Source organism: Passer domesticus, chromosome 10 (genome assembly GCF_036417665.1).
Source record: "Passer domesticus isolate bPasDom1 chromosome 10, bPasDom1.hap1, whole genome shotgun sequence".
Lineage (NCBI taxonomy): Eukaryota > Metazoa > Chordata > Aves > Passeriformes > Passeridae > Passer > Passer domesticus.
In genome coordinates this window covers 11,477,658-11,490,006 of record NC_087483.1, presented here as the reverse complement: position 1 = coordinate 11,490,006, position 12,349 = coordinate 11,477,658, and the positions used below count along the sequence as shown (strand labels likewise).

The 12,349-nt window shown below is 38.0% G+C and overlaps 1 long non-coding RNA gene across 1 annotated transcript in view; it reads left to right on the top strand.

Moving 5' to 3' along the window:
• The first annotated feature begins 644 nt into the window (after positions 1-644).
• The window catches only part of LOC135309411 (uncharacterized), a 45,298-nt gene continuing 33,593 nt past the window's right edge, over positions 645-12,349 (top strand). The window contains exons 1-4 of the long non-coding RNA XR_010369682.1: positions 645-831; positions 4,656-4,726; positions 7,542-7,616; positions 7,692-7,786. This is a non-coding gene — a long non-coding RNA (uncharacterized LOC135309411). The remainder of the gene's footprint in view (positions 832-4,655; positions 4,727-7,541; positions 7,617-7,691; positions 7,787-12,349) is intronic.

Here is a 12,349-nt window from a genome sequence, read left to right as displayed (position 1 = left end):
AGGCTGAGGGGAGATTTTGTTGTTGGTTGCAGCTTCCCCAGGTCAGGAAGCAGAGGGGCAAGTACTGTTCTCTGCTCTCTGGTGACCAGCAACAGAGGGAACAGCTGGAGCTGTGCCAGGGGAGGTTTAGGATGGATTTTAGGAGAAGGTTCTCCCCCCAAGAAGGTGTTGGGGCACTGGACAGGTTCCCCAGGGAATGGTCACAGCCCCAAGGCTGCCAGAGCTCCAGGACTGTTTGGACAATGCTCTCAGGCACAGGGTGAGATTGTTGGGGTGTCTGGGCACAGCCAGGAGTGGGACTGGATGATCCTTGTGGGTCCCAGCCCAGAAGATTCTATGATTTATGTTCTTTACAACACATTGAACATATCCCAAGAAGCAGAGGAACTTGGCAGGTTGAAATTTGCTTGGTCTTGATTCAAATTTTTGGGTTTTGTCCAGCAAATAAATCCCACTGAAGACCTGCCAGTTTTCAGATTTTTCACAAGTTAGCACTTTCAGACAAACACTTGATGAGGCTATTGTGTTCTGCTCCCACCCAACATCCCTTGCCCAGCTTGCTATTAGAACACAGAGCTGCAGTGCCATTTATCTGGGTCCTGATATTCTCATCTCTGTCTCTTCTGGTCTGTCCAAAGATCTGCATGATCTTTGTGAGTTTGACCCTGCTGGGCTCCTCCAAAATGAGGTTCCTGTTTCCTGTGGTGCATTAAAGCTGAGGTCTGCCTTTCGTCTGGTAGTGAGAAACTGCTTATAGAGGGCAGCAAAGCAGACTTTGTTCTGCTCCTTGTCAGACACAATCGATGTCTGGAAAAGTCTTACTTCTATGCAGTGAGTAATGGAATATTTCATCATTTTATAATATCCTGTGTTTTGCTTGCATACAGTTTGAATATTGCATGAAATAAGTGAGTTTGGATAAACAACCTCTCAGCGTCTATCTCTTGGCAGCATCAAGCTCTTACACATACAGAATTACTGTAAATCACTGACTTTTTGAAAACTGAGTGAACAAAGACCATCTCCCATCAAACTGTACGTGCTGAACATCTTAAATGCTTTTTCTTTTTCTTTTTACTTGGGCAAATAACAAAGTCCTTGCTATCAGCCAACTCTTTCTCTCTTCTCTGCTTCTCTGAAAATTTTTCTCTGGAGGAAAATAATATTTTCCTTGTGAACATACACTTAAAACAAGTTTAAAAAATTAGTCAGCATTTTTTGCTAATACACTCTGCAAAAGTAGTAGTTATAGTAATTTTTAAAAAGTTATTCTGAAAGCAAGGAGAAATAAACCCATGCCTGGCCTGGTGTCACAATTTTGACCGGGTTTCGTTTAACTCTGTACGATTCTACAATATTATTCTGGTATATTCTTGATACTTTGTTCAGCAGTACAGCTGATCCAATAGCTACAGCTAGTTATCAACACAAAAATAGACTACTTTTAAAAGGAGGTGGTAAATAGAAAAAGTATTTTTCACACACTCTGGGGAGGTACTGTCAAAGATCTGTATTTTTTCATTTAGCAGGTATTGATTTAAATTATTTTTGCTGTATAATAATACTGCTTTCTAGAGTCATTACAATGTATGCTGAATTTACTATAGGCTAGCTATGGATAAATAGGATTTTAGATGATACTACTGAGGAAAGGAATTGTCATTTTTCTGAATTGCTTTCTGTTGTAAATAGAACTACTTAGATTTTGATTACTTGCATACCTTTCTAGTACTTCAGTGACTTTTCCTGGCAAAATGTGTGGAACATAACTTCTTTAGACACCAAACTGTTCATGCAACATATGCACCAAGTGTTTTTTCAGTCAGTTTTTTGGATGGTGTGCGTACAGCACGATGTTTGTGATGAATTTTATTTTCTCTTTTATTTTGATCAAAGCAGAGTGGAAAGCTCACCCATTAAGTGATGCAGTGCCAGATGGTAAGGCACTGAAAGTGGGCCTAATCTGCTGTCTCTAAAGGTGAGTGCTAACAGCTCTGGAAGGCTGGAAGCTCATGCAATTGGACATGGGCTTGACGCGTTTTCCTTTTCGGTCAGCGACTCACAGCTGATGCAGCTGAGTAGGATCTGAGGGGTGTCACCGTGCTGTGGAGGGCTTCTGTCTGCATCCAGCTCCTGTGTTAACTCCTGACTTCTGTCTGAATCTGCCCAGTGCTGGGCCAGACAATATCATAAGCAGATCACAATCTGACTTGAGGTATCAGTATCAACATCCCCTGTGCAAGGCTTGGGTCAGCAGTGGCCTTTGCTTCCCAAAGATTCTCCTAACAGCAGTGGTTAAATGCCAGGAGCAAAGCAGCTGGAGGGAAAAATCTGTCAAAGGAAAGTAAAGTGATTCATCTGCAGGCTCAACTACAAATCAAGAGGCTTTTTCTTCCCCTGAGAACACTTATTTTCCCATGAGAGCAGAATGGTTTCCATTTACCTTGAGTCGCAGCGAAGCAACTTCATTTACAAAGAGTTGCCAATAAAATATTTGTAAAATAACTAAAAATAAAAAGAGCCAATTATAGTCATGCCTCAAGCATTTATTGAAAGTCTCCATTCCAGGTGACAGACAGACAGGAACCATTAATCTGAACACCCGTCCTGTAACTTTACAAAACTCATCTATGTGCTCTTGACAGAAATCTATATTTAGGGAGGCAAGAAGGGATTACTAACCCAACTACAGCTTTGTGTGGAAAATGTGATTTTAATATTAAAAAATCTCTAACACAAAATTTAAAAAAAACCCAAAAAAATAAACCCTCCCAACTATATTCTACATATTTTAGTACTTGACAAGAGATCTCACATAAATGAAATTAGAATGGCCTGAGCAGTTTTTGGGCTTTCTTATGGTTTTGGTTCCTGTGCTTTTTCTGTGGTGTGACAGCCCTGGGAAGACTCTTCATCAAAGAAAATGGCTCCAAGTGGGTTTTGGATTTAGGGTTTTGTTTGTTTAATCTTTGTTTACCTACCATGTTATCATTAGGAATGATATTTATGTTTATTCTTTGTATTTAGCAGTGTTTTGGCAGATGTTATCTAGACAATTATGAAAAAAAATGTCATGATGGAGTCAGGAAACATATTTTGTGGTGAGAATAAACTATTCAGAATGAAAGTCAAAACAGAAATACCTTTGTTTCACAAACATATAATTTTTAGGAGGCACATAATTTTTGTTAACTTTTATTTTATTCCTAGTAACTATTGAGGATTTCTGTTCTGCCTGGCAGACCAAATAAAGTTGTATATCTTGCATGTTTACACTAGAATTAAATAATTGGCTTAAAGCTCAGATTAAATTGCATAGCTAAACTGTAAAGATAAACTAAATGTACTACTAGAATTGAGACTGAAATATTCTAATTCCAGGAGAAATGAGGGTCCAAGACTTTTTTGCATAATAAAGAAGATAGTTTCCTGCTCTGAATACAAATATTTTACAAACATATTTGGTTGTGGGTGGGTTTTTTTCTCTTGTTATTTATTTGAAAATTTACATTTAAAATGACTGTTGTGGCAGAAATTGACCTCTGGAATAAAATGAAGCTATGGGATAGCACTGAGCTGTAGTACAGAAATAACTTAGAGTAGAAGTTGAATAGCAGCCACAGAGAACAGAAGGAGAAAACGTGAAAATGAAGGCTTTGACTGACTTGTGCCAGGAAAAAGCATTAAAGTCCTGCACAATTAATAGAATTCTGCCAGCTGGGTCTAACCCCTCCCATGCTTTATGGGTTGGTAGAGTCAACCTCCCTGACACTGATTTCTAACAGTGAACGGCACTGAACTTCAAGTAGTTTCAAAGCTTGAAAAAAATTTTGTTCTGTCCAAATCAGTTTTCTTCATCTTTACAAACCATCATCTTAAATAATCTTAATTGTTAATGTTCATGGCAGTGTTGCTAAGCCTGAATTACCAACATATTTTATCAAGTTAAGGTAGAGCACAGAAAAATGGATAGTGGGAGCACTTCTGGTTGGTTTAAACCAAAGCTCTTGATCTTGGTTTGGTTTTGTTTTATAATGGCGATAGTTACCTATGGAGCCTGCAACATGAATTCCAAATGAAATTAAAACTTAGTTCTGGGTTTTTATGAAAGACACTGCACTAATCAATAAAACTGGATGTTTTATTGTTGAAATGCCAGGTATTTGGCCTTATAAAGTATCGCTACTAAATATTACTGGCAAGTGGGAGTAAGGATTATTTATAAAATATGAGTTACAAACAAGAATTAACAGGCTAAGTAGCACTTGCTGAAGAATTAACTATTAAAATGATTAAATTACAATTAGTCATTAAATTAAAATGTAAATATGATAATTAATAATTAAAAGGAGAACTTCTGGGCTGGAAGTACTTGGATGTAAGGTACATACAAAAGGAAAACAGTCAAATATGATTTTCCTGGTTTTATTTTTCCCTAAGTACATTTGAACTGTGCTGAAAACAGAGCAGGGGGGCAGATGGGCTATTTACCAAGATGGGCAATTTACGAGGATCACTATTCTACTTCATGTGCGGGAAGGAAGGAAAGACATTTTTGCCTCCTTTTTTAATTTTTTTTTAAATTTTTATTTTTTCCCTGCTCAGGATGCTCACACACTCCCAAAACTCTCTCTGAAAGAGTCTGTTTCTTCCAGCTACAGAGCCTGAGGTTCCACAAGAGATGGGAAGTCCTGCCACTCCTTCCAAGTCCAGAACTGAGGTGCAGGTAAGCGAATTTACATTGTGATTTGGAAAGGAGAGAACTGAGCACTGGTCTCTTGCCATACTTAGTGGCCCAAGCAGCTTTGTCACCTTGTTTTGTTTTACTCTTGCTGGTTTTGTGGGTGCACTCTGTGTTTGTGCCAGATGCCCACTGAGTGCTGAGCTGTGCCCGAGATGAGGAGAGAGGACAGCAAAATCTGGTGCCTGGTGCTCTTGGTTTGAGCTTCATGTCACTGGATGGCTGTGGCACAGGGGGGATGATCCAGTGAAATAACAACAGTGAAGTAAAAACAAACAGATGGTAGGCTTGTACAGCCTTGTGAGCCTCTCTTCTCCCGTGGTTTGAATCATGTTTATTAGCATTCTGCTGCATTAATATCAATAGTCAGGAGAGATGGCTGGAAGGCACATGTCAGAAAGGCATGAAAGCTCATTCAAATGAGAAGGGAGCTGTAGTCAAATAGCCAAATGATGTATATGTACCAGGAAATATCATACTGCATATCAACATTTGACTCTAAAGGTTCATTTTAGTCAAATGGAGTTTGATTTGACAGCTTAAAAATGAAAAAAAGATGCTTAGATTGACTGATGGATAATAAGTGACAAAGAAAATTGGTTTTTTCAGATGGATTTGTAAGCATTTGATGAATTTGCTTTTACTTTTTCATCTTTTACTTTTGTATAACATTAGAATAGTAAATGTAACAAAATCCTAATGTCTGTGGGAACATGTCCCACTGAAGAACTGTCATCAATTTGAATTGCTGTTTTAAAAACAAAATATTGAATTTTTTAACCCTTAGCATCTAGTGAGCAAAATAGGTACAAAATATTGCTTTTTAATACCAGAAACTTCATGGTTTTCTTAAGAGCAGAAAAATAATTGATTACTCTTTCTCTAGTGACTGAAATTTATTTCTGAGTTTGTTTAACACAAGAACAATTTGAGTTTTAACTGGAAAGGGTTGAGTATGGATTGTTTCCTCCATGATCTAGAACTAAACCCAAGATGCAAACTTTTCAGAATGCTTTCAGGAAGAAAGCCTTGGGAATTAAGATTTTATAGTTTGTTACGCTGAAAGTTACCCCCTACTCCTATTACAAAGTTTTTCAAACTCAGTACCAGTAAGGATAAAAAGGATGCTCATTTTGAAATGTGTTTGGGCTACCTCTGTGTAGCATGATACACAGAAACAAATTGATTTTTTTTTTCTTTTACCTTTAGAAAGCTGTGCTGACTCCCTCTTCTCTCTACCACCTATAAAGTGTTCCCATACAATTAGCTGACCTCCATGCAATAGAAAAATAAAGCCTATCCAGGGAGCCCTAGGTTTTTTTAATGTGGGGAAAAAAAAAACCCCAAACCCAGTATTTCTGGCAGAGTTTTACCTATTCCATGATTTCTCAAGTGAACTTGTTCCATGTTCTGCCTTACTGGGCTCATCTGCCTGCACCTCCCTGCTCTGGAATCACACCTTTGCTTTTGGTTAACCTTCATTCTTCATCCAAACTGGGAAATGCTCCAATGGAGTATTCACTCTCCTCATAAACTGGGATGAAAGGTACATTTCTGATAGATGTGGCTGCAGGGATATTGAAGTGTGAATGGCCATTTTCCACTTGAATATTAAAATGTTCTGTTAATATAGGTTGCATTTATAGACCACTAAAAACTTGGAATTACTTAAAAAAGAAATTTTGTTGTTGCTAACTTGAAATGTTTACAGCTGGTGTAGAGCTATATGTGATCAGATTATTTTTTACTAATTAATACTTTTAAGTAGTTAGGTATGCAAACCTACTACGAAGTTCTCTATTTTAAGTAAGAATACTGTTATTTCTACTTTGTGCTAAGCCATGCTTCTTCCTTCCCTCTCTTTCTGCCCATCACACATTTTCATTGTTGTTTTATAAAAGTTTTATAAAAAAAGTTTTTATTCAATTATTTCTTGGTCTCCTTGTCATGATTGCTCCTGCAGAAGTCTAGGAGACAGGTTAAGCAGCTGGCTTAACATGGCTCTTACAGGTTGTTACATCTGCCTCTCTTGACTCAGAGAAATAAGCAGTCTTGCCAAGTAGAAATTCAGGAGAGTAGAAAATGTCCAAAGAAGAGTTAGCTGGAGTTCTGACTCTGGTATTTCATTAGCAGAACTTTTTAATTCATGAGTTCAACTTTGTGGGAGTAAAACCCTTGAATATGTTGCTATGAATGCAAGTTTTTCTAGAAACTCCTGATACTGAGACAAACTTTCCCTAAACTCAAAATCTGACTGGAGTACTTGTTACATTTGATTTGCCTGCTGCTTAGACCACAACATTTATTTAGACAATAATCAGAACCTCCTTCTGTGTATCACAATGTCCACTGTCACTGTAGCTTTTGCTGGAGAAGGAATGAATGAGGGTATAAAGGAGGTGAAATCTTGGTGACAGCAGTGGCAACCTGACCCTGGAGAAATTAAGCAAAAAGAGCCTCAGCCTGGTTCTTCTGAGGGCATTATAAATATTTCATGTGGGTTTAGTCGGTGTTTGGTGTATTTTCAATGTGTGCATTTTGCCTCATGTGTTCTTTAATCATCAGGGTGCTGAAACCTAAGATGATGCTTGAAAAAATACACCTTCCTGTAGCAGGGAGAGAGGGTGACGTGAACTGAAGTGCAACTCTACATTTGTTTGAAGCAACAGTAAAAAATATGATAGCCATTGTAGCAGAAATGATGGAAAAGGCAGAAAAATTACAAGAACTATTTTATTGCTTTGCTATTTTATTACTGTGGGGAGTAATTAGGTGTTCTCTCCTGCTGCCTGCCCCGCAGCCCACCGTGAATCCAGTGGTAATTTGTGAGATTTCTATTGCCTGGTGGCAGAGAGCAGCAGCCCCTGGAACCAAGGTATGGTCTGTGCAGGTGTTGAGACATCCTGTCCCCCTCTAGCAACATTCTCCTGATTGTTTTCTCTGCTACAAGGTGCAGCAGAGGAATTTAAACTTGAGCATTCTCCTCCTGTCCTGAGAAGCTGAAGCCAGCTGAGCTTTGAAGGTTTCAGAATTTCCCAGTGTTTTGTAAGTGTTCTTAGATTGATATCTGAAACAAAAGTATTATGATATTCATGTCAAGGATGTGACATGAATTTATTTTCTCTGTAAATTGTATTTTAATTTTTCCCTGTGTCTTAAGATACCTTCTTCTTTTCAGAGTTACCTGAATAAGATGTTGATAAATGAGGAGTTGGACTTATCTAATGATTGTGCTATTATCTCCCTAGAAAATGCAATCAGTTTAAAATGATAGTATAATTCACTAGTGAACTACTGCAATTCAGTGAAATAAATCCAATGACTCTTGCTGTCAGAAAATTGGAATGAAGGCAGATTAACATGTGCACCGAAGCTGAAGGTTTTTCAGGGGAAAAAACTTTTTCTGCTCCAATTAAATGGGCTTGTCTCAGTAATGTTTCAATGAGGAGAGACAGAACAGAATGCTTTCTGTGCTATTATGAGCTTTAGGTGAAGAAGAAAGTCAAATTGGTCTTACATTTTCTGCTCATTTCATGAAGCTCTGTATTTGCCAATGAATTCTCTTTCCACAGGAAAGATAATACTGCATTCATTTTCTCTTCAGACCTCAAATGCTAAAAAGGTGTCTCCCTTAAAACAAATTTATTTGAATGCATTTATCTAACAGCATTCATCCAGCAGAAAACAAAGCCAAATGTCACATATGTTTTATGCAGTGATGTTGTCGGAGCTGTGGTGGTTTGAGGACAACAAGCTGGCCAGGGTAGTTGGAGAAGTTATGGCTTTCAAAATATGCAGACTGGCAGCAATGAGTAAATGTTGAAATGCCAAATGTGGCACAGAGTTTTCAGGACTCTGAGGGTGAGGACTGCAGGATGTGGGTTTCCCAGCCAATTCACATCCTCTGTGAAGCAATGTCAGCCCCAAGTGTGTGGGAGCTGTCATCCACCACACCAATTACAGAGCTCTTTGGCTCTCAGGATCCAAAAAAGTCTCTGTCCACACACCAGGGAATCAAACTTGGAAACAATTACTGCACAGAGTTTGGCAGTGGGATTGGTACTGCTTGGTGATGTTCACACAATACTACTGATTCCCCCCTCTACAAACTGGTTTGGGGTTCACTGCACAGGGAGGGTCTGTAAATAGGCACCAGTAATTAATCATGAAGAGAGAAGCAGTCAAAATGGAACAGAAAATTTCTTCAGGCTCTGGTGAATCTTCTTTTTCCAGTCAGTTTTTCTTAAATTGCTTTATTGTGTTATAAGGGGAAGAGACTTGTTAGTCCTGCATGGCGCTGTCCAAAAAGATGCAGGAAAACAATGTTTAAATATAAAAATTACTATTTTCTTGTCTGTTGAAATAGAACTTTCTGTGCAAAGGTCTGCTGGAATAAGAAATTTCTAGAAGCAGATAAAAAATGCATTAATTGAATTTTGTGGTGAATAAATGATCTCTTTCTCTTTTCTGTATGCAGCAAAATTTTGTTGTATGTTAGCCTGTTAAGGATTTATAAACTATAATAATATAGATGATACAGGAATGTGAATGGAAAAAGCAATGGTACTATGTGAATAAGCTCTATAAATACTGTTTTATGAGAAAGTCAGAGGACATAAAATGTTTCTATTGCAACTAGAATTCTCATTGAATGTAATCATGAAAGGTAACAGTTCTGTTTTCACCTAATGTTCTTGCAAGAATTTGGAGGGAAGAAATGTTTTAGATTAAACACTTATTTAAAAACAAAAACAAAAAAAAAAAAAACACAAAACAAAAAGAGGGACTTTAAAGAATAGTTTCGGAGTGGTAGGTGTAAAACAAGTGTTTTGAAAAGTTTACTGCCTACTCAAATCTTGGCCTTATGTGCTGCTGTGCTGAATGGAATAATCAGTCAAGGAAGGCTTGGAAACCAGCATGTTGAATGGGTGTCAAAACAGGAGGGTGATGTCAAGGACCTAGAAAATACAATTGGAATCTGAGGCTTTCAAAGGCTTTCTTAACAATCCCTTTTCTTTCTTTATAATTATATTTAGACTGTTTTCTTGGGTCTTTTCTTTTTTATGGAGAAGTGCCTAAATTCATCCTTTTGTTGCTTCTTATGGTGGTTCTGGTGGAATCTCAAATTAAGAGTCAAGTCAAGGCCACCTCTGACTACAAAGCCCAAGGGTCCCAAGAAAAAAAATTCTGCATGTTAAATAAAATGTGGAAAATAGCACTCAAAAAGAAGTATGCAGACTGCATTTTTCAAAGAGTATTAGGGAAGCTGAACTCTTGGGAAAAAGTGACTGTTTGTGTGACATTGGAGCTGCTGGCTGCATGGAAAATAGAACCTCCTTATATCTGAGTAATTGCAGGCAAAACCTGCTGCACTTCAGATCTGCAAGGACTAACAAGTAGTTTGTCTTAATTTCTTCTTGGACCCATTTGGGGTATTTACTACTTATAAGGAAAACTTTTCAATAAGAAAATACACTTACAGAATAATTACACTATCAAGTCATTGTGCATAAATTAATTTCTAGTAAGAACCACATTTTGGCAAAGTCCCCGATGTGGAATACAACTGGGATTCTCCAGCCACTGTTGGTCATGTTTCCAGCAGCAAGTGCATCAGTGGCTTGCAAGATGGAGCCTAAATAGGGATGAATTCTTAAAATTAGTTTGATAGAAGTTTTTTAGGTATTATTGTATTTGTGGGGACCCTTGTGGCAGGAAGGAATGATGAATCTGACTCCATGTTCTCAGAAGGCAAATTTATTACTTTATGATACTATATATTAAAGAATATTATACCATCCTATACTAAAGAATACAGAAAAGATACTTACAGAAGGCTAAAAAGATAATAATGAAACTTGTGACTCTCTCCAGAGTCCCAACACAGCTTGGCACTGGTTGGCCATTGAGCCAAAATAATTCACAGCAGAATCCAATGAAACAATCTCCAAACACATTCCAAAGGAGCAAAACACAGGAGAAGCAAATGAGATAATTATTGTTCTCCTTTTTCTCCGAGGCTTCTCAGCATCCCAGGAGAAAATCCTGGGCAAAGGGATTTTTCCAGAGAATGTGGATGTGACAAGGTGTCACACACACCGAGCTGCTGATGTAGCAGGCAGCTTAGAAAGGGCAGTGGTGTCATCAGCTCTGTCTCCTACCCTGTTCTCTTTGATCCAGTCTCACTGGAGAGAGTGGCTGCTTGTCATTTTCACCCAGGCTGGGCAGCCAAGGCTCCTGCTTGAGGTCAGTGTGAATTGGGGCTGGGGGAGCGTGAGTAATGGAATGTAGCCATGATATTTTAGTGAAAATTCCTCTGCTAGGATTTTTCCTGTCCTGAGGAGCTGAGAGCCTCAGGAAAGAAATGTAAACAATAACTGTCTGCTGCTGTGGAATGCAACAGGTGCATCTTCCATTGGTCTATGTGGATTGTTTTCAATCAGTGACCACTCACAGCCACCTGTGCCAAGGCTGTGAGCAGTCACAGGATTTTTATTATTGATTCTTATTCTATTCTTGTCTTTGTAGCCTTCTGATCTTCTCTCTCTGTTCGTTTAGTATAGTTTTAATGTAGTATTTTAATATAATATATAACATAATAAATCAGCCTTCTGATGAAAATGGAGTCAAGCCTCGCGTCCTCACACAAGGGGCAGCCTAAACAACAATGGAATGTTGTGCTTTTGGGATTGCCAGGAAAACTGGCAGCCTGCCCTGCTTTTGATCACGTTAAATCCTCTTTTTAAGGAGCAGTCAGTGCCTGATTGCTCTTCACTGCTGTGTCAGTCAGGAACCTCCTTTGGGACTCTGAAAGGATCACAGGTGCTTTTCTTGAAAGACAGAAATGACAAAAATGTAAAAAGCTATTTTCTTGAATTACGGGATTTGGCTTGTTGTAATGTTTCACCTAACTGATGTTGAGCTAGAATATGAAGAATGAAATTACTAACTTGTTGAAAATGGATTCTAGTTATTATTTTCTGCCCTTGACCATGTTTGATACATATCTGCTTCTCGCTAAGAGATGCTAGGTTAAAAAAGAGCAATGAATTTTTAAACTGTAAGTGTATAATACTTTTATGAATGTTTTACATGCACTTTTATTTTCATAAGTGTAAGATTTTAAAAGTCCCTAGAGAAGAAAATTTAAAAGCCTAAAAGTGAGATCCAGACCATTAGGGAATCCAGCATCTTTTTCAGATGTTGTCAAGTTCTCTATGTTCCCAAGCAAAGGCATTTTAAATTAATTAATTGTTTATTTATGGCATATCTGTTAGTGAAACAAGATGGCATCCTTTCTCCTAACTCAGCAGCTTTAGATTGTCTTCAATTTCTTTAATTCTTTTTTTTTTTTCATTTTGAAAGAGAGCAACAAATGTTCAACTTCTGTGAAAGGAAAATGTAAAATTTATCTCTGGCTTGGTGATTTTAGGAAATGGGCACTGTTTGAAGTTGCATCTGGCATGTTGCAATGACTTCAGGGGCCCCTGTGTTATCAGGTGTTGGATAAAAATGTGAATTATAAGTTTTTTTTAGAGAGCACTGTGCAATTTATCGCTTGGCCACAGGCTTTAAAAGAAATGCATTTCTGCATGACAGAGCACAAAC